Below are 23,623 nucleotides of genomic sequence, written 5' to 3' on the forward strand. Positions count from 1 at the left end.
TGTTGTACATACTTTCTTTTTTCTACTGTATGATTTTGGCTTCCTTGCCAAAAATCAAAGGTCCATAAGTATATAGATTTATTTCTGGTTCTTCAATTCTATTCTATTCATCAACCTGCCTGTGTCTGTACTAATACCATGTTTTTTGTTTGTTTGTTTGTTTGTTTTTAAACCACTATTGCTCTGTAATACAACTTGAGGTTAGGGATGATAATTCTTCCAGAAGGTTTTTTTTAATTGTTTAGAATTGTTTTGGCTATCCTGGGTTTTTTTTCCATATAAAGTTGAGAATTATTCTTTCCATGGCTGCGAAGAATTGTGTTGAAATTTTGAGGGAAACTGCATTAAATCTGTAGATTGCTCTTGGTAAGGTGGTCATTTTTACCACATCAATCCTGTCTATCTATGAGCATGGGAGATCATCTTCTGAGGTCTTCTTCAATTTTTCTCTTCAGAGACTTGAAGGTTTTGTCATATAGGTTTTACACTTGCTTGATTAGAGTCACAGCAAGATATTTTAATATTATTTATGGCCACTGATAAGGGTGTTGTTGCCCTAATTTCTTCCTCAGCCCATTTATCATTTGTATAAAGCAAGGCTACTACTGACTTCTTTTAGTTAATTTTGTATACAGCCACTTTGTTATAGGAGCTCTCTGGTAGATTTTTGGGGTTGGCTACACATGATATCACATCATCCTTGAATGATGATACCTTGACTTTTTTCTTTCCAATTTGTATTCCCTTGATATCTTCTTGTTGTCTAATTGCTTTGGTTATTGAATTGTTATTGAATAGATATGGAGAGAGTAGCAGCCTTAACTTCTCTCTGATTTTAGGGAGAGTGCTTCAAGTTTCTGTCCATTTAATTTGATGTTGGCTACTGGTTTGCTATAGATTGCTTCTATTTTGTTTAGGTATGTGCCTTGAATTCCTGATCTCTCCAAGACTTTTCAGATGAATGGGTATTGGATTTTGTCAAAGGCCTTTTCAGGATCTAATGAGATGATCATGGTTTTTAAAATTTATGTAGTGGATTACTTTGATGGATTTTCATATATTGACCCATCTCTGCATCCCTGGGATGAAACTTACCTGATTGTGGTAAATGATGTTTTTTGATGTGTTCTCGAAGAACAAATTGTGCATTCACTTTTCTCTCTTTTCGACCCTAGTATCCTTTCAGGCTCCAGATTCTGTCATTTCGTAAGTACACCTCAAAGGCTCCTGTGCTGAATGGATAGTGCTTTCCAGGAGTGCTGAAAATGTTAGGACAGAGGGCCCTGTGGGAAGTTTTTAGGTCATCAAGGGTGTGCGGGTGAAGGAGAGTACAGGACCTCTGTCTTTCTTCTCTTCCTCTGTCCTTTGCTTCTTGGCCATGAGCTGAGCAGTTTTCTCCTCTGTGTATTGTCTGTCATTGTTACCCATCATCTCTACTAGAGTCTCAGAGCAATGAGACCAGTGGATCACAGGCTAAAATCTCTAAAACAAACTCTCTCCCTCTGTAAATGGATTGCCTCCAGTGTTTCTTACAGAAAGCTCACCAACACTAAGCAACAGTAAATACTCAATAACAACATGTTATGTAACAGATATTGGTTGAGCAATATAACTGAAGAAGCAGAGCAAATATCAGTATCAGGGAAGACATTTTCAGAGACAGCCTGAAAGGAAACCATAGAGACATTTGCTGACCTTGGTGTGGTGTCTTGGGTCCTGGGTTGCAGTTTCTAACTAGATGCTAACTTTGCTGGTTTTCATCAGTTCTCTTCCTTACCCTGGGTATCTGTTCTTCATCTGTTTTTTTACAGGATTTTTTAAATTTACATTTCAAATGGTAGCTTCTTTTCCGGTTTTCTGTCCATAAACCCCCATCCCATCCCCTTTCTCCCTTCTTCTATGAGGTTGTTCTTCACTTTTAATTGGAGTGGGTTGGACTAGGTGACTGGCAAATTTCTTCCTGTGCTCAAACCTACGATTTTATAATAACTTACTTAGAACATATGGGTAATTTGAATGATGAGATTTGAATGAGGCTCATCAAAATTTGGAAAATACTATCTCTTTTCATGCCAGAGTAAGCAACATGGGAAAATATGTGACATTCTCTTGATTTTTTCAGGCTAGATATTTCTTTGTGCAAGGGAATGTATTTTTAAGGTCCTGCTAATGTTTTACAGGCATTTCCTCCAACTCACAGTGTATTTTGGAAGGGACATTTATGCCCAAATGTAACCTGCTTTTTAGTTGATGGATTTGTTTCCTAGGAAACCTGTGATCAATTAGGCTTCTCCACACACTTGGGGGTGATACCCTTGACTTGATTTCATGTGTCTGTCACTGGGTAGGATGTTCTCAGTGTGTATGTGAATGTATGAGTGTGTGTGTGTGTGTGTGTGTGTGTGTGTGTGTGTGTGTGTGTGTGTAGTACAGCTTGAAGACAGGGATGGTGATTCCCCCAGAAGTTCTTTTATTGTTTGGGATTATTTTGACTGTCCTTGATATTTTGTTTTTTTCTGTGAAGTTGAGATTGTTCTTTCAAGGACTATAAAATGTTGTGTTGGAATGCTGGACCTAGGCCTTCCCACTCCTATGTAGTAGATGTACAATTTGGTCTTCATGAGCATCCCAAACAACTGGAGTGGGGGGTATCCTAAAAGCTCTTGCCTGTATGTGGGATACATTCCTTTAGCTGGGCTGCCTTTTCTGGCACCAGTGGGAGAGGATGTGCTTGGTTTCCAACTTGATGTTCGAGGGTTGGGGAATACCCAGGGGGTGCCTGCTTAGAGGAGAGTGGGAGAGGTGGTCTGGGGAGGGATTGAGGGTGTGAGTGGGAGGGGAGCAGTGAGCATGATGTAAAGTGAATACTTAGAAATTTTAAAAACTTATATCTACACACAATCAATGTTTCTAGATTTACATATCACTTAATGGCAGGGTTGTAATTTGAAGAATACATTACTGGGTGATTTCCTTGTTGTCTAAACCATACAGAACATGGATACTCAGATTAGGATAGCTGTAACACCAAGGGGTGAAGGAAGCTTTTAGTTTACCACTGTATATGAGCTCTACTATTGATATGTCCAGCTGATGTGCTAACAGATGGTCCTGAACTCTGTAGCCACACAAGAGATCCACATGAAATGCTTGCACATATTAGACTCAATGCATGACAGGGAAAGCTCTGCTTCCTGTCTTGTATGACAGTTATAAATTGTAATTCCTTTTTTTCCCCACCATTCAGGTGGAAATCAACAAAGGTTTCATTATTTTTCCTGCAGTTCTCCCAAATTGCAAACGGTGGCGCTGCTGGCCTATTTTATTTCCCTCTTGCAAAGCAAAAGCACAGGGCATTCACCCTTCTGGGTCATTAATAATGTTTACAGCAAGGCAAAGATGACAGTGCTATTCAACACTGCCAGTTTTCTCTTAGACTCATGTTCACAGGTGTTCCACAACATTACAGCTTTACTTACTGAATCTCCCTTAGTTTTGCAGACAAGTGTTAGAAACTCCCTTTAGCTGAAGATTCTGAGCAGATGGTAGCTGACTGATCCTTGGAGGCAGATGCTTGCCTTGTTTAATTAACTTCAGAAAGCTGTCTAATATTCCAAAGGTGCAAGCCAGATCAGGGTAGGTAAGAACTAACTCAGAAAGAGAAAGAAGCCTAGAGAAGAGGAATGGATTCTACACATCGGTGCTTAAAAGTAGAAAAATCAATGGGTGAGTGGAAGCATTCAAAAACAAGACTAGGGGATCAGACTTCTGCTCTATGTGGTGTTTTTGGGTGTTCCAGTTAGAGAACCAAGTCTATTTTTTTTTCCTCCTGGCGCTTTTTATGTAACCCAACAAGTTGGGCTACCTTCCTTCTTCTCTAGGAAGGGCCGATCCTTCTTTAAATCTGTCTCTTTGGCTCTGCTTTAGCAAAAGAAACAAGATCATCTGCAGAATGGTGGCGGTAGGCATTGCCCGGGGAGCCTATTTCCATTCAGGTTGTGTTCTGAAGGGATCCTTGGATACTCTAAAAACAGTTTGCTGTGAGCTCCTCATTCTCCTGCCCATGAACAAGATACTACCATGTGGGGTGTGTGTGTGTGTGTGTGTGTGTGTGTGTGTGTATACTTAGTGCTGATCCACCACTAAAATAGTCAGAATAACAGTAATAATAAAATTCTGACAGCTTTGCAGGCAGACCTTGCTGCTAGTTTTAAATTACAGGCAATATTCTCTCACCCTCTCTCTATAGAACAATAAAAGGGAGAAATACAAAAAGCAGGCTGGGAAGGCAGGCTCTTCCGTGGGCGGGATTGTCTGTGGAGTGTTTCCAGGGAACTCTGGCAGGAGGGTTATTGTTTGCAAAGGGTTTCCCCTGCACTGCACCGCGGCAGGATAACAGATGGTCTCAATACTGCAGAAGGGAAAATACCTTTTCTATTCACCAATGTCCTTCACTGCAGACAAGCAAATTGCAAGGCCTTGCAGGCAGCCCTTCTGCTCCCTAATGCAGCCTTAGTCATGAGGCATCAGATTTTCTCTGTAGGAATATAAATAGCCTCTTTACAATAGCCTGCGCGTGAAAGCCATCAGTCCTGAAGAGTGCCACATCCCCGTTTAGAGGGCAGTGTCTGTCATGCTTGAGTGGGAAGCCAAAGGCATTTCCTTTGTGAGAATGTCAGAAATTCACAACCCCCTCCCCTTCCCCCACCATGCTGACCTCATTCTCTCTGTCTTCAGGCTTATACCAAGTGTGGAGACCTGAGACTGCAGGATGCAGGAGTATAATTTGAAAAGGTCTTTCTTGTTAGACCACAGGCTTAACATACTTTAAAGGAAGTTGAGAAAAATGCAGCCACTGCTAGAATAGCAGTAATTCTGAGCCTTTAATTTTATAATTGTATATTCTCTCTCTCCCTCTCTCCCTCTCTCCCTCTCTCCCTCTCTCCCTCTCACCTTAGATGCTGTCTATTGCAAAGATCCAACAAAGTGGAACAAACCCGGAATCCTGTACTGTGTTCTTAACTACAGTTCCTCCGGATACTTTCTCCTTCCCAATTATAGAGGCAGAAAGGCCAAGGTCCTCTGAGAAGATCAAGCCAAAAAAGCAGCAGAGTGGGCTAGAGGATTTGCTCAGTTGTAAGGAGCTCTTCCAGAGGACCCAGTTCAAATCCCAGCTTCTACAGGGCAGCTTGCAACCTTTTTCAATTCCAATCTCAGATCAGACATTCTCTTCTGACCTCCTCTGGCACTATGCATACAAGTGGTGCATAGGTGTATACACCAGCAAAATATTCATACACATAAAATAAGAAAATAAATAAATCTTAAAAAATTAAAAGGTACTAGACAAGTTGCGGTAAAACTAAAAAAGATTTATTTCATCCTGCACTAGAACCAGCACCATAGTGACACATGGCATCTGTGGAATATTTTCACCTCAGTCAGCATAGCGTTTCACCCGCTAAGCTCCATAACATATCACACTGCCAAGGGCTACTCTCTGAGACTGGCAACAATCTCTCTACCCATCTAGTTCCCAAGGCAGGTTGCCAACATGCCAGACATACACATCCCAATTCCATGGCAGCCCAGCGTGTCCTGCCACTACACACTCTCTTGAACTCAATTAAATCACCACATAAAAGAACACACAACACAGTAACCTCTGATCCAATTGATAAGATATAAATAAGATATAGTTTGCTCATCTAGACATACAAAAATCCTGCACACATCCATCCTTTAAGTATAGTCATAACACCCTGTAAATGTGCAGAGAGAAATCTTAATATCTGCTGCTTAATATCTGCTGCTCTCTCCCTCTCCAGTCTCTGTGGTCTCCTCCTCCTCCAAAACCTTTCTCCTGCCCATTCTTCCTTCTCATCCAATGACAGGCCTAGTTCTATCCCGTACCTGCCTTCACCTGTATAATGACATCAACCTACAGCAAGTGGACATGGTTATCCCTTAATGTACTGTCTTACTGACTCAGAACAAGACTTGGTTTTATAATTTCTCTGGCAGGAATGAAGACATTCTTCAGGGACCCTTCTATCTCTTAGGCTTTCATACTATTGAGAAAATGTACCCCCAAAGGATTGCACTGCCCACAGGAATCTCATATGGCAAAGGGGGAAGGCTGGGAGCTTGGTGTTTGCCTGAGAGACTTTGTCTCCTGGAACTTTAGGACCTGGGGTGAGAGGGTGTTGATATTAGACCTCTTTGTTGCTCTTCCTATTGCCACTGATTGCTGCTCAATGTTTGCTCAGAAACTACTTCTAACCCATGTGTAGGTTTTAAAACCAACAAATGACATCTGTTGTTATCACAGATGTTGTAGAGCAGTTGTTCTAACCTTTGTATCAGGACCCATTTGGGGGTCACATATCAGATACCCTGCATATCCGATATCTGCATTGTGTTGCATATCTGTAGTAAAATTACAGTTATGAAGTAGCAATGGAATAACTTTATGGTTGGGGGTCACCACAACATGAGGAACTGTACTAAAGGGTTACAGCCTTAAGTAGGTTGAAAACTACTGTGTTAGAAAAAAAAATTCTATTCTGGCTTTTTAGCTTTGCCTGACTCCTGAGAACCTTGTGAGCTCTGTGGACAGCAGTTGGTCCTAAAACAGGAGAAGAGGCTCCTTGGTGCAATTATTTGTCAGCTACGATCTTAAGTTTGTTGGCATTGTGTGAACCTGCATTGCCTCTTCTCTCTGGTCAATGCTGTTCCAGATCCTTTTTTATCCTCCCTAGTGTCTGGTACAATATTGGTATTTCAGCTAATTAAATTCATAGGAAAAAAGTATATGTCACAGAGCCAAGGGAAATGAAAACACACAATTTTGATTCTAGGTTTCTGGCTTCTAAACTGTTTATTTGATCTATTCATCTTTCTATCCCCTCATAAGCTAGATGTAGAATTGAATGTGAGGAACTATTCCAAGAGTCTCTTATTTCTACAAAAAGTCCAGGCTTACCTGAAGAACATTTTAATATAGATTACAAAATGAGATGTCAAGAGAACAGCTTTCTTTTGTTTAAAACACATTGATTCTCATAAAGCTTGAATAGAAAAACAGATATTTTACAACAATGTTTACTGGTGAATATGACAAAAATATAAGGTTAGTTTTTTAAAGGAATAGAAATAGCAATTCATTGTTTTGAAATGTTGCTATCTGCAAGAAGTCTTTTGAGGATCTGAGGGAGATTTTTTCAGTGTCTCAGAAGGCAGGCCTTGCAGGTGTCAAAAAATACAGAAGGCAAAGGCATGAAACAGTTAAAGACTAGATCAGGATTGGAGGGAAAGAGCACCAACTGAAGAATTTCTGTAGTTGGCTTTTTTTTGTTTCCTGCAAATTCTGATGTTTTCCCTCAAATCTTCAGAGAAATGGGATTTTAGTTGTATCTCTATTCCTATGAGCAGATGTAACATCTGGAATTGCCCAAAATACCTTTAATTGATAGCTATCTAAACTGGTTTCCAGAGCCCTAAACTTTACTACTATATTACTATATTGGTTACAAATGACATTTTCTTTGACTGGGGCTGTGTGGCTTTACAGTGGTTACAGAATTCAGGATAGCTCACAGGAGATGAGATACATCTGTACATTTAAGGAAACTAATCTTTTTTAGTACAGTGACATATGTTGGCGATATGGGGATATACAGCATTGATGTGTTCGCTGAATGTGTCACTAGCTGTTATTTGACTCTAGTTATCATCCATTATTGAATCCCTCCAGAGCATTCTTCATTTATCTAAATTACTATAGGAAATATATGGTTGGGTGAGTATTTTGCCACATCCCTGGTTTTTCAGTCCTTAAACTTTGGGACTGTAAATATTATGGGATACAGCTATGTCTTTGCAAGGCACTAGGTGTTTGAGAGATAGATAGATAGATAGATAGATAGATAGATAGATAGATAGATAGACAGAGAATCCTAGATTATCTATTTAGTTCTAAACATTACAAAGTAAAAATGTCACTACCGGCCTCCCCTGACCTGAAATAAGCTAATCAGAAGGAAGACTTGAATCAATAAATTTAGAGATGAAATGGATAATTAATAAAATCCCATGGAAATAGTTGTTAGGGAATACTTCACAAATTTTCATTCTCAAAAACTATAAATCTAAAAGAAATAGACAATTCTTTGACACATGTAATCTATCAAAATTAAATCTAGAAGCTGTAAGTATAAATACTTATAGTCAGTAATCTTTTGTCTATCTAACACCTATAATGGATTCACCGAGAAAAGTATCTGGAAAAAAAATCCTCACAATAACCACAAAATAAATAAACACAGGAATAAACCTATCCACAGAAGCAAAAGACAATTATGATAAAAATTTGGCCTTGAAAGAAATTGAAGACAGTAGAAGAACTGGAAAGACCACCTCTGCTCATGGATTAGCAGAATAATATGAAAGTGGCCATCTAAGCAAAAGCAATGTACAGATGCAATTTAATAAAGATCCTAGTGACAGTGTCCAAAGAACTAGGAAAGCTATTCCAAAATGCTTTAGAAGTATAGATAGAAGAAGGCTCTGAACAGTGAAATCTTCCCTATGAAAAGGAGCAATGCAGAACGCTTCTCAAATTCTGTTCCACAGCCACCACCATACGAACAGTCGTGGAGACCAATAAGATAAAGAGCCTGCAGAGTAATCATACAGTTATAGATAACTATTTTTTTGGAGGGGACAAGGTTGTTCTTAACAAGTAGTAAAAACCTGAATGATGACATGAAGAATGGTAAAATTACACCCACACCTCTTCTTCGGCACACACAAATTCAAAATATACCTAACGTCTTAATATATGACTGGAAACCTTGAAATTGAGGAAAACCATGTGTAAATACTTCACGATACAGGGTGGGCAAGGATTTTTTTGAATTAGACTCTCAACAGTGCAGGATCTCCTAAGTGCTGACAAGTGTGGCTCAATGAAATTAAGATGCTTCTACACAGTAAAAGGAACAATATGAGAGTCCACTTTGCTCTCATTAGATATGGCAAAAAGTGTGGGAGAGAGCATGAGGAAAAGAAATGGAAGCACCCCAAAACACTGAAATTAGTGCTACTGCATGACCCTCCTGTACCACAGGAACTTTAGGTGACCATACTGTGCATCATTTCATAGCCTCAATAGTCATCATTGAAAAGGAACAGAACCAGTCTAGATGTTCAAGAGATGAATGGACAAAGAACCTGCATTTCATGCAGAGTAAAAGCTTCACATTTGCAGGAAGCCATTTGATCCTTATGCTCAGTGAAATAAGGCAGGCTCAGACAAGTACCAAGATTCCTTTCACATACATGTGTGTACATATATCTATTCGTAGGTCATAAAACTAGAAAGGGGGTCATAAAGAGGAATGGAAGATCTTAAGGGAGGTTGGACATAGGGCAGAGGAGTACACATACCAGATAAACTGAAGGAAATACCATTTGGGAAGAGAGAGAGCCAGCTGGAGATGGGGAGGGGCACAGAGAGGATAGTAGGGTAGAGTGATGAATGATATATATGAGGATTTCATTGCAAAGTACGCTAACCTAAAAATTCATTACAAAACCACACTTGTATAGGAGCTTTCCATGCAAAGGCAAAATTAACTTTAGATCACACATTACTCTATTTCCTAAACAGAATTTAAGCATAAGATTCAAAAGGATAAAAATAATGCCAAGGGGAAAGGGGGCACCTAACTGTACCCTAGAATAAAGTTCAAGGATATTTATGGAAATATGGAATCATTCAGCATTTGTCAAGACACAGTTGTTTCTTTCCTCTGTACGTTGGATGAGCTTCCTCCTTCCATGTCTCTTGACTACTCCCAAAGGAAAGGACATGACTAGAGGAAGCCACACACTGACAGATGACTTACTTTTAGAACACATTTTCTAATTAAGAAAATGGGCTCACATCCTCTTCAACTGTTTTTAGCTTCAGTCGTTCTTTAGGATTTCAGGAGAATTTGACATATAGAAGTCATAAACACTGGCAATGATTAAGAAAAGGACCACTTTGTTCCATAGTTTAAGGGTTTTGGGGTGGAAAACACCCTGGTACTGCATTCTCATTTCCTATTGTTATTCCAATTTTATGACCATTCCAACCATCTGTCTTCATAAGAAAAGGCTAATGGAGAAGACAGAACAATTATGAAGCAATGTTAACATTGTTAACATATATCAGGAAAACACAGCTGGCATTAGTAAAACCAAAATGAATGTGAATCAGTGACATCTACAGATGTGGTAGTCCACCTAAGGATGCTAATTAGCTATTAGAGACTTGATTAAAATCATTTAAAAAATGTGGAAGAGAGGGTAGTTTGAGATAGTTTCAGTAGAATGATTTTCTGAAGGTAGATTCTAGATCTACCTGTGGAACATAGGAGATGTATGGAAGATCTGAGACTATGAAGAGGGGAGAGGTTCAGAAAGGGTACAGCCTACATAGTAGCTGATTCAAACCTTCAGAGATGCTTGCTTGCATTATCATACATTAGGCCTGTGCTTTAACCCATTTATTTAAGCTTGTTGGGCTTCAGTCCCCTTACATATAAAATGAAGATGATAGTATTCACCTAAAAATAATCTACAAAGCACAGAGCTTGAGTCCATTAATAAATGCTGTATAAGAATAATTGCTAAAAGGGAACTAATAAAAATCTCTATTAGCTGATGTTTTGGGATGGCATTATAATAGAAAAGATTAAAAAGCTTCAAGGGTATGTCATGCCAATTTATTGACATTTCATAATTCAGATATGTTTGGAACTTTACTTTATTGTACATGCCAATATAAATAAACCAGAAGAGGCAATCATGGTTGAAATGTTTTTCTTAAACTTTTATGGACTTTCCTTTAAGAAATGCACCTTATATACATCAAGTTGGTATGATAGGCTAATGGACCCTATGGTAGGCTGGTAGCCATGTAGACATCATAATCTTGGTAGGGCTTGCCATTATAGAGAAATAGGGGGACAAAGCTAAGAGCAATTCATTGCAGATTCTGGAATTATTTACAGCAGCTGTGCTAATACAAATTAAAGGCATAAGAAAGTAATCATGAAGTCCAAATCCAGACTCTTGAATCTATAAAAATTTACTGAACTACCATGAAAGACAACTAAGAAAACAATTGGAACACAGACTTGATATAAGTTTGGCTGGCAAATATCAATTTGTAACGTCATTTGGCATAGACATAGGAACGTTAGGTCTGGTTGTATCTCAACATGAGTTCTGAAAGTTCTTATCATACCCCCTGAACATTACATCAATTGAATACTTGGAGATTCTTTCCTATAAGACTGCAGAGTAGAAGATGAAGGAAGCCAGCACTTCCACTATCTCACACCAGTGATCTATAAAGCTTCTGGTATATTCATCTTAGAGTTTGATAAAATATAATTGCTGGCACTTTCTTCCAAACTGCAAAGAGAGAAACAGAGACAGAGACAAAGAGAGACAGAGGGGGGAGGGAGGGAGGGAGAGAGAGAGAAAGAGAGAGGGAGGAAGAGGGAGAGAGAGAGAGAAGAGCAAGGGTTGGGCGGTATGGGACTATCTGGGAAAGGAGAAAGGTTACTTGGGAGAAGGATAATACATTCACAAGCTGCCCACAAGAGACTTATAACTTTTTAAAAAAAAATTATTGATTCTTTGTGAGTTTCACATCATGTACCCCAGTCCTGTTCATTCTGCCCATCCCCTCATATCCTCTCTTCATCCTTGCAACGCCAACGCCCCCAGAAAGACACAAACAAACTAGTACCTCTCCCACCACCACCATCAACAAAAAGCATAGAAAACATCTCATCGTGGAAGCTGTAGTATGTCACAGTGTGTTCCACAGTATATCCCTCTGTTCACACATCTTTACTTGCAAATGTTCATTGCCATGGACCATTGGTTTGGTCTTAGATCTCTAGGTTCTATGACACCATCAATATTGGTTCATCACCAGGACTCCTCCTGGTCATCCTGTTGTTGCCCTGACTTGTGAAGATCCTGCAGCTTTAGATCAGCAGGACTGGCACTTTCACACATGCCAACCATTCGCGGAGCATGTAGATTTGTGTATGGGCCCTTTCAGAGCCCTGAGTCTGGGCCTGGGTTGTAACTGAGATGGACAGCACACATCATCTGCACCACTAGGGCTACTTCTCCAGCACTGCTCTATCTAGCAGGAGGCAGGATCAGCTCTCCTGCCTCATGTCCTCAGGGCCAGCTCACCCACATCCATGCCTCTACTGTTCTGCCCAAATGAGTACCCTCATTACCCTCTGGGGTCAGCTCTCCAGTCTGCCTTAGGTGGTGAGGGACAAAGCAGGTGTAGAACATCTGGTAGGGTCATCTCTCCCTTACTCACCCCGCCCCTGCCACCAGGGCCAGATCTACTGTGCTGCTCAATGAGGTACAAGGCCAGCTCTCCTGATTGATGCAGCCTACAAGGGCAGAGACAGCTCTCCTGCTCTCACAACTTCAGGGTCAGCTCTACCACAGCACTCTCACCCTTAGGACTGGGTCACCTGTTACCTCATCACTAGAGTCAGCTCTGTGTCCTGTCCAGGTAAGGTACAGGGTCTTTTCTCCCAAGTGCTACACCTGGTGAGGGACAGTGATAGCTCTTCCTAGCTCATGACCCTGTGGGCAGCTTCCAGGACTGCCAGAGGTGGCAGGAGTGGTATGAGGTGGGGCAAAATATTGATTGGCCATTTGTATTTCTTTCATGAACTAAGTATTTAATTGGCCCATTTGTTGATTGTTTATGTATTTATTTGGGGTGTGTCTTAGGGTTTCTATTGCTGTGTAGAGACACCATGACCACTGCAGCTTCTATAAAATAAAATATTTAATTGGGGTTAGTTTACAGTTCAGAGGTTTCATCTGTTATTGTCATGGCAGGACACATAGTAGCATGCAGGTAGTCATGGTGCTAGAGAAGAAGCTGGGAGTTTTCTTTCTTGATCTTCAGGCAGCAGAGGGGAGAACTGACTTTAGCTTCTGAGATCTCAAAGCCTGACCAACAATGATATACTTCCTCCAGCAAGGCCACATCTACTCCAATAAGGCCACACCTCCTAATAGTGCCCTCCCTATGGGTTCAACATTCAAACACAGGAGTCTATGGGGACAATTTCTCTTCAGAACACCTCGGGGTATTTACGTTTTGTGGTCCTTTACATATTGTAGACATAAAGTATGACTTGAAGTATAGTTGCCTAAGGCTTGTTTCCATTTTTGTAGTTTCTTGGTAGAGAGCTTTATTTACTGTGCAGAGCTTTTTAATTTCACGTAATCCATTCTTGGCACTATTTACTGTCAGGGTCTTTTCTAGGAAGGCCTTGTTTGTGTTTATCTCTTAAAGCACTTTCAGCATTTCAAGCTTTAAATTAATGTAGTCAATCTATTGTGAACCGATTTTTGGGAATCCAGTTTTGTCAGTACTATTTGTTAAATGGACTGTCTTTTTATTCTCTCTCTCTCTCTCTCTCTCTCTCTCTCTCTCTCTCTCTCTCTCTCTCTGTGTGTGTGTGTGTGTGTGTGTGTAATCTTTGTCAAATATTACATTGTCACACCTATCTGGATTTATTTCTGGGTCATCTGTTCTGTTCCATTGATCTATGTATCTGTTTTTGCACTAGTACCATGCAATTTTGGTTAGTATGGGTCTGGAATATAATCTGAGGTCGGGCTTTGTGATACTGCCCAACAAAATTTTTTCCTGCTTAGAATTGCTTTAGCTGTTTGAAGACTTTTGGGTTTCCATATAAAGCTTTGGATTGATTTCTTTTATTTTTAGTTCTTTGAAGAATTTCACTGAAATTTGTATAGGAAATAAATTTCTAGATTTTAATTTAGCAATATAGCAATATTCACAATATTAGTTATGCTAATCCAGAAGCTTGAGAGGCCTTTTTCATTGTCTAATAAGCATCTTTTTCAATGTCTAAAATGTTTCAGTGTAGGTTTCATTTCTACTGTTAGGTTTATTCCTAAGTGCCTTATTTTATTTTGAACTATTGTGAACAGGATGTTTTTCTTTTCTTTAGCCATTTGCCCAATAGAAATGAGAGCACATCTTTACCCAAGGATTTATACTCCAGTGTATAAGGCAGCTTTATTCTGAATAAGATCTCATTGTCCATAAATAATTGGCAGATTATGGAAAATCCATGTCATGAAATTCTGCTCAGTAATAAATGAATAGCATTCCGATACAATGGAACAGAATGTATAAGACATTCAGTTCCTTTTTAGAAACCAAACCAAAACAGAATGTATTTCTCAATTTATGTGAAATTAGAAAAAAAGTATTTGTACGAAGATCAGTGACTGACTGAATCCTGGGGCAGAGTTGGCATGAGTAGTTAGTTGTTGATTGTGGAGGGTATGTAAGAATTTATAAGATCACAGATCCATATTTAACCTTGATTTTAGTGGTAGCTGAATAGGTGTATAAAATCTGCCAAAATTCAAAGCACTGTTTACATAATTCTATATCTTATTATGAGTAATTTCCTCTATATACAGTACATACAGTTAGTAATTCCCCACTGAACCTTTAGTACCTATCATTCTTCCTTGAATGACTGTGTACAGTTTCACAAACTCCTGTATGTATACAGGAATTTCAGAGTTGGTGAAGCAGAGCTATTTGTGTACTACAATGTGGCTCTTAGAAATTGGCTTCTTGTTAAAAATAAAAATCACAAAGTTCTGTTTACGGTGCCATTCATGCTTAATCAGAATCCAGTGAGTTAGGTCCTGTTGGATGGTCTCAGGACAAACACTGTTAGAGTGCCATGATGCATGGATGAAATTCCCGTACGTTTGAGATACAAGAGAATGGCTGGTTTATATAATAGGAAATAGATAAAACATACCACTTGGGGATTCATTCAGTTCTAAACTAAGAGATCCCAAGAGAATTCACCATATGACAATTTTCTGAGACACAGAGAAAGCTTATCCCACTCTAATTTGTGTTATTAAATAAGAGCAAGACAAGGATGCCCATAAGTGATGAAAATGGCTGTCTCAGCTTGTGTGTCCTGTAATGAAGTTAAGGCACAAAGTGAAATTCTCATTATAGTGTTTTCTGTGACTCATCCAATAGGCATACTAAACACATTAAATAGAAATTTATTAGAGTATACTGTGTTTATTCCCTTTTCTTCATATTTTAAAATTTGTGTGATTGAGCTTTGCTATATGAAGAAAAATAAACTTTATCAGATACTCAAGCAATAAAGAAAAATAAATGAAATCACACCAGAGTCCCCTCAGGTATAAATAATGTTAATATTGGTAAACCTTATTTTAGATAATTTTTAAGATATACATACAGACAGGATAGAAAGACATAATTTAATAAAATTAGGTTACAGGATATATGTTTGTTGAAATAAAATAAGGTTTTACTTAACTTTTACTAGACTATATAAAACAGTAAAATTTTCTTGTGCTATTGTTGTTAGTACATCCATGGCTTGCTCTAGTAGGGTAGCTGTGTTCTGAAGGTGTGATATCATCATGGATTTTGTTAATTGTATTCTTTGTCGGGACTTTAGCCATCTGGATGGCTTTAGTCCCCGGATATTCCTGTTGTAGTACATATTGGAAGGGGGGCCTAACCTCAATGACCCTTGAGTGGCAGGTCTCTGGTGGGTATCCTTGGGCTGTATGATTTTCTGGATCAGCAGGTCTGATGAAGGTTGGCAGAGGGGTGGAAGGAACATGGAGATTCAGTTGGAGTATCAGGCTGCTCAGAGCAGCTGGGAGTGGCCCAGGGGATTCAGAGGGCAGGGAAGAAGGGTGCAGGGGGGAATCTAACCTGTATGGTTTCAGATCAGCAGGTCTGATGAAGGTGGGCAGAGAGGTGGAAGGATAATGGAGGTTCAGTGGGGATGTCAGTCAGGCTGCTCAGGGCAGCTGGGCTTCCCAGGGAGGACTCAGTGGGCAGGGAAGATGAGACGGTAAAATTAAATAATTAAAGACAGTAATATTCTTCATGCCGTTCAACAATTTCTTTCTTAAGTCATTAACTACAAAAAGATTTTAAAAACTTAAGATGTGAAAATATAGGCATGCCCCTCCCCCAGGCTCTGTGTACATGTGTATAGATATGTATGCTCATGTGGTACAAATGTCCATGCACTTGACATTGTGCATATATCTGGGGTTTCTTTGTACATGTGCTCTTGTTGATAAAAAAAAACTATCTTTTTGAAGCTGGACTCAGAATTCTCCCATAAATCGAGTGTGTGAATTTAGCAAAATGAACCTTAACTGTCATCTGAAACTATTATACTGAACATTTAAATATTTTAAAATGATCTATTTCAACATGTCCACTGTGTTAGAGTTCCTATTGCTTTGATAAAAACTGTTACCAAAAGTAAATTGGGGAAGAAAGGGTTTGTTTCTGCTTACATTTTCTGATTACAGTACATCATGAAAGGAAGTCTAGACAGGAACTATAACAGGTCAGGAACCTGGAGGCAGGAACTGAACTGTGGAAGAGTGCTACTCACTGGCTTGTTCCTCCTGACTTGCTCAGCATGCTTTTTTTTTGTAACAGCCAGGATCACTAGCTCAGGGGTGGCACCACCAACAGTCATCTGGACCTTTCCCCTTCAGTCACTAGTTAGGTAAATGCTCCATAGGTTTGCCTACACGGCCACATTTAGGATCATTTTCTGAATTGGAGTTTCCTGCTCTCAGATAACTCTACCTTATGTCTAGTTGACAAAACAAGCAAATGACAAAAAACCAAAACCAATTGGACAAAAACAAAACAAAACAAACAGAACATTTACAAATCCCACCCACGAAAATTCTCTGAGATGTTTTAAAATGGCAAATTAAAAAAAATACTTAGTATTTTCATTATTTTTTGTTGTCACATTTTTCTGCTTTTGGGACTAGTTTTGGATCCTTCTGGTTTACTTGAAATTCATCCATTTTTCTAGTATTTAAAAGCTATTGATGTAGAATTTAGGTGATGTTCTCATATTCCCTTGTCCTCTTCTGATATCACAGTCACACCTAATATTATAAAAATTCACCCTTTCAGTCACAGGGTTCAGAATACCAACTTATTTTATTCCCTTATTAGAAGCAATTTCTGTTTTCTTCCTATTGTTTATATTGTTTCTTTAATGTATAACTTAACATTCTCATATTTGCTTATTTCTTTTTATTTATTTTATGGATTGAATTCCAATGTATTATTTTACATGCTTATATTATTCCTCCTATTTTTTTAACTTATTTTTTTTAGCTGTTCTAGTTTCTGGCTTAAGTAATGAACAAAAGGTATGTTAGATCCAGTTTATGAGTAACTTGTTTTCATAATATTTCACTTTTAACTTTCATTTCTTTCTCTAATTCTGAAGGCTTATTTTTATTATTAGTTATGTAACTGTTTTAAACTACTTAATCTCTTTATTGAATTCCTTTTAAAGAATTAGTTAGCTTCCTATTATAGTTTCAATTTCTTTGAGACTGTAAATAATGATCACTGTAAACACTTCTAGAATTTCTATTAGGAGGTCCCTCTGTAAATGTCTGTCTATCAAGTCTCCATCTGATGGTACATTGTTGACAACTTCAATAATACTTCCACAGGTTCTTGCCTTATACCCACTTTTCTTATTTCTGAATGAGTCTCTATGGGGAATTTTTGTGGACTTTTTGTGCATGTAGGCCTCATCAACCCATCTCATGATCAGCAGCAATGCATTTGACAACTGTCAACTTCTCAGGAAGTTCAGGTCTTCTAGCATGGTCTTGGCACTGCATTATCACTTGTTTTATACCACACTATCAGAGTTTACTGGTTGACTGTGAATTTATAGTTAGTAGTTCTCTGTTATTTCCCACAGAGCCTTCAAATAGCAATGTCTCTCTGGTATTACTGTTGAAGAGGCAGGTAGAACAAAAGCTTTGGAAATATGTCATACAGTTCTTCTGCAGCCTTTACTTACTGAGAAACTGGGATTAGCTCGATAATAAAGAATAAAGTCAAAGCATTTATATCAAAAAATAACTTATTTGGCTTGATTTTGTTGTTTTGAATCTTAGATGCTATGCCTCATTTATATTTATATTTTGTTGCTTAAAATGCTTCCTATATTGAAGGTGGTATTTATTCATGTCTGGCATTTGGGTCATTGTTTCTCTTAGTGGAGATTTAGTGGATGACCTGGGTGATCTTATTCAACATTTATAATCAAAAGTCTATGTGTGTTTTCAGAAGTAAAGAAGTTGATTTCTCCCACTCAGCAGACTGGAGAAGCTGCTGTGCTGTAGGCAGCTGGCAAAGAGCTGAACCTTGAGATCAAATGGACAAGGGGCATGCGATTGGCTCTCGGCTCCAAATTATTATGTCTGTGTTTTGTTTGGTAATACTGGGTCTGCAATTCTGCAAAAACTAAATTCTCTATTATTTTATTTTAGGACTGACTATTGAAAGCACTAGGGAGACGACAAGAGGGTTAGGGCAGGGACAAGGGATACAGTCTTGGAATTGCTTCTTATTGCTACCAGTGTACCAATGATGTCCTTCAGTGGGCTTGTTTCAATACTAGCATTGATTTCCATATTCCAAAAATCTGCCTCAACCTTACCCCGCAAATATAGTGGCATCAATCAAGAAGTTCATTAGAGACATGACTCTTAGAAAGTAACCATGGCATTATATGTGGAAGCATGGTGTGTGTGTGTGTGTGTGTGTGTGTGTGTGTATTTATGTATCTGTATATCTTAGGTAAAGTTTATCACTGTTTGAAGTTAATAGTTTATGGTGAGGATTAGAGAGTAAGGAACTGTAAAATAGTGTGAGTAAACATTAAGAAGAGAAGAAAGAGAGGATCTTGTGTTTCTGATCCTACAAATTCCTGTTTGGATACTCTGATCGATACTGTTACAAACACAACTAACAAAAGCTTATGTATTTTGCTGTTAGCTACCAAAAACTCTATTGCTAGATTTCTGAGGTGATATTTAACAATATCAGGAAACAAATATAATATGACAGCTGATGATGAAAACAGTAATACAGAGTAAGAAAAAAATTTTGCTTTTTCAGAAGCAAAATCCTCAGGGAAACAGAAAACAGGAACAACTTCAGTAATTTCATAGGATGTCTTCAACATGTGGACTACTGGAATAGACATCAGAGTCTGGCCTTTGGTTAGGAAGCGCCAGCCAGCATGAGCCCACATCCAAGTGGAGGCAGTCAGCTCCAGGGCCTGGTGTGCTTATAAGGTTGACATTATCATTTTTTACTCAAAACAAAACATATTAAACATTACTTTTTCCAAGTAGTTTTTCTTCCATCTTTCAGTGTGTCTGCATATAACAATTCTGCACACCTAGATTCTGTAGAGTAGTTCTATTTATTTATTAATGATGAAAGTGTTATCTGCAGCTTTTAATCACCCTGAAATTTGTCAGATGGAAAATAATGATGTTTATGTAGTTACTGAAGCTTGTCCTTGGTGTCAGATGCTAGCTTGCAAATAGTCCTGTCTTGTGCAAAGACAGACAAAAAATGTGTTTAATAGCTATTTGACAACTTTCCTTCTCATTAGTTCTTTGAGAATTTCATGTAATTTATTTTGACCATATTTACCCCAAACTACTCCCAGATCCATGCCTACTTTAAAAAAGAAACTCTTCAAGTGCAGTTGCTGCTGCTAATATCTTCTCAGATGTATGGCCTTCCACTGGAGTGTAGATAACTTACTAGAGGACAAATCTTTAAGGAAAGCTCTCCTTCTCCATAGGCTATCAATTACCCATAGTTCCTCAGGTATGAGTATGGCTTTGGCCCAACCCTCCTTCTCTATGCTAGGATTTTGTCTGGCTTGAGCTTGTGCAGATCTTATACTGTCACAACCATTGTGAGTTCTAATGTGCAACTGCCCTAGTATGTCTGAAAACACTCTTGTGATCATCCACTGCCTCTGGATCTTAGAGTCTTTCGGAATTCTCTTCCACAATCATTCCTAAACCTGTGGATGATGAGTACAATGCAGATTACCAAGTTTGAGCTGAACATTCCTTAGTTTCTCATTCAGTGCATCTTGGCCAGTTGTGGATTGCTGTAAGTCACCATCTGCTGTAGAAATGAACTTCTCTGATGAGGGTTCAGAGATGTAGAAAATGTGTGGGTACTTGTGCTCATAAAGAAGCACCAGGGAAATCAGGAATGTTAAATACTCAGGGTTATCTCTTCAAAGGGATCTGTATAACCCATTTTCTGCCTGGAAGGCTGCGAATGGATGTGATTAATAGCCTGATGTACACACTGGCTTTCCAGGACTCTCATAACCACCTACAGTGCTAGTCTTCTGGAGACCCTTATCATGAGCGTTGGAGGCCTACTGGTTCTTGTACTCACAGAGAAGCACTAAGACAACCAGGGATGTAAATCATGTAGGAGTGTCTCTCAGTGGAGGAGATCAAATCAAGTCACTGCATTCTATCCAGAAAGCTGACATGGAGATTATTAACAACTTGGTGACCTTTTTGCTATCTGTGGAGAGAGACCTTATCCATTTTTTTCCATATAGTCATGCCTTATCTAAGTTCCCCAGAATGCTTATTCTAGACTTTTCCTTCCCTAGACTACTATCCATCCTAAGGGTTGGATAGTACTTTATACTCTGCTGGCCTCTATGCTATTTGTCAGAGAAAATATTAGATTCCAGGCCATTTAGTTACAGAACCCACCCTCATGGTCACATGTACAATGTAAAAGAATTTCTCTGTAGTCCCACCACAAGTTTTATTGTATACTTAGAATTGGACTGATTGGACTGATTGCTGCCTGGAAACTTTTTCCAAAATTGCACTGTGTTTTAAATATTTGGACAATGAAGCTCCTGGCATTAGACTCCCAGAAGTTTGATGCAGTTTGCACATCGTTTCCATCTTACATCTTCACGTGGTTTTCTTCCCTGTATGATACCTGCATGGGATGCCTCACATGAGCCTGCATCTTCAGTTAATCTATAGAACTCATCTTAATGGAAGATGTTTCTTGTATTTTATAAGAGTTTCCATTAATCATGTCTTAAGCTTTATTTTACATTTGGGATCAAATGAATTGTCACAGAAAACTTTTTCCCAATTCGTGTTGTGTTAAATATAGCTAAAATAAGCTGCCTGATATCAGACTCTTGAAGTCTGACTGACACTGGCTACTAAGTCTTGTTGAACTCAACTGTCTTCTTGCCTCACATAGATCACTACTGTCCTGGCTGTGGTATTTGCAGAGATCCACATAAGGAGATGCACTAATCTGGGGGGATGAAGGTTAAGTCATTAAAAGTTGATCTTGTCACAATGATGCAACATGTGAAGACACTGTTGACAGCTAAATTTGTCACTGCTGGCCTGGATTCACAGGTGCTCTGCATGAGATGGACATAAATGAATGCAGCAATCTCTGCCAATTGCAGTGGTCAGGGGATGTGCTGAGCTGTCCTCAGAAGACCTGTACAGACGCATTGCTATCCTGCCTTCCTCCTTCAACTACCTTGGAACCTTAGGCTGTGTTTGTATCTATCAGCTTTGATTCACAGACAAGAGCCTAACATAACTATCCTCTAAGTGGCTCTACCCAGAGCCTCTGACTGAAACAAATCCTAAGACCCACAGTCATGTATTATAGGGAGCTTGGAAAGTCTTGTATTAGAGTTGGAGAAAGATCGAAGAATCCAGAGGAAACAGGAAGTCTACAAGACTAACAGAGTCTACTAACCTGAGCCCTTGGGGGCTCCCAGGTATTGAACTACCAACCAAAGAGCATACAAAGAATGGACCTAGGCCCCAAGATGCATATCTTAGTCTTCATGTGGGTTACCTAATAACTGGAGTTGGGGCTTACTCTGACTCTATTGTCTGCAAATAGATACCGCTTCCCTAACTAGGTTGTCCTGTGTGGACTCAGTGGAAAAGGATATACCTAGTACTGCAATGATTTGAGGTGCCAGAGTGGGTTAGTCCCCCGGGAGGGACCTCTACCTTCTCTGAGGTACAAAGAAGGGAAGATGGGGGAGGGACCATGTGAGGGAAGGACTGGGAGAATGGGAGATAGGATCAGCATGTAAAGTGAATAAATAAATTAATGGAAAAAAAAAGAGTTGGTCTAATACTATGGCCATTTACCAGAATATTAGTAGCATATTCTTTTCTACAGACTATGACCTGTCAAGCCACAAGTTCTTGGACTGATAACCATACTGGGTATGAATTCTATCTTGTGAAGCTGACCTTAAATCCAGTCAGAATGTTAATTTCACTATTGAATCATTGGACATATCTGGCCACATTGGTCATTGATGTTGCTTACAAGTTCACAGGTAGACAAGACTGATGATTATATTTGTCTTCCAGTATATGTGCATAACACCTTCTAGTACCATGAGTGATGCTGACCATAGTGATGAAGAGTCTAGGTCAGAACCAGCTTTATTTCTCCATGTTCTAAAGCTCAAAATATGTGCTGTCTTCAGCAACAGGATTTTACCATCATATTCTGGAGGGTAACTGACAGCATTGGCCATAGGCTATAATGTTTGAAGATCTATAGGTCCTCACTGGCCAACAACTCCAAAAGAGGTAACCCATTCCTAGGCTTTGAATGTGTTTTCTTGTGGTATCCTACAAGGTCACTGTTATCTCATTAATGGTAACTCTATTTGAAATATATGTGTGCATATATATTTATATACTTCTACAGTAGTGGGTTTCCATATGACTTTTTCGAAAGAATTTCAATGTTAGTCATACTTTCTCTCCATCCTCTTCTACTCTGTCCTCCTCCATTCCCGACCCAATGTTTTCTGTTTCATTATCCTCCTTTATACCTCTGCATCCAATCTCTACTCCCTTACACTTCGTTACTAATTCTCTGACCTCTATGGTTTTTCTAAACCACACACACATAGCTGAAGAATCAAAGCTAACATCCATAAATGAGAGAAAACATAGGACATTAGTCTTTCTGGTTCTGACTTCATTCAGAATACCTGTTAGTCTATTTTAGTTAGTGTAGTCATCTAAAATGGCACGATTTCATCTTTCTTAGGAGTTGACTTACATTCCATTGTATACATGTACCACATTTTCATGATCCATTCATAAGTTGATAGTTATCTTGGCTGTTTCCATTTCCTTGTTACATGAACAGAGCATTAAGGAACAGAGATGAGCAAATATTTCTATAGTATTATATAGAGTCATTTGGGTATATGTTCAATTGGATAGTTGGGTTATGAGGTAGATCTATTTCTAGCCTATGGAGGAAACTTAATACCAATTTCTACTGTGGCTAGACCAGTTTATTTTCTCACCAGCAGTTAATAAACAAACCCTTCCCACATCCATGCCAGAATTTGTTATCATTCTTTTTATCTTGGTCCTTCTGACACTGGTAGATGATATCTTAAAGTAGGTTTAATTTGCATTTTCTGATTGTTAAGGATGTTAAACATAAAAAATGCTTCTCAGACATCAGACTTTCATTTTTTTTATGAACTCTGTCTAGTTCTTGGTATCATTTTTCAAT

General features: G+C 38.8%; 1 protein-coding gene across 1 annotated transcript in view; it reads left to right on the forward strand.

The window, feature by feature from the left end:
* LOC147999769 (uncharacterized) overlaps positions 1-23,623 on the forward strand; it is a 38,847-nt gene that overhangs the window by 9,079 nt on the left and 6,145 nt on the right. The gene's annotated exons all lie outside the window — the stretch shown is intronic.

This window comes from Rattus norvegicus, chromosome 18 (genome assembly GCF_021556685.1).
Source record: "Rattus norvegicus strain SHRSP/BbbUtx chromosome 18, alternate assembly SHRSP_T2T, whole genome shotgun sequence".
Lineage (NCBI taxonomy): Eukaryota > Metazoa > Chordata > Mammalia > Rodentia > Muridae > Rattus > Rattus norvegicus.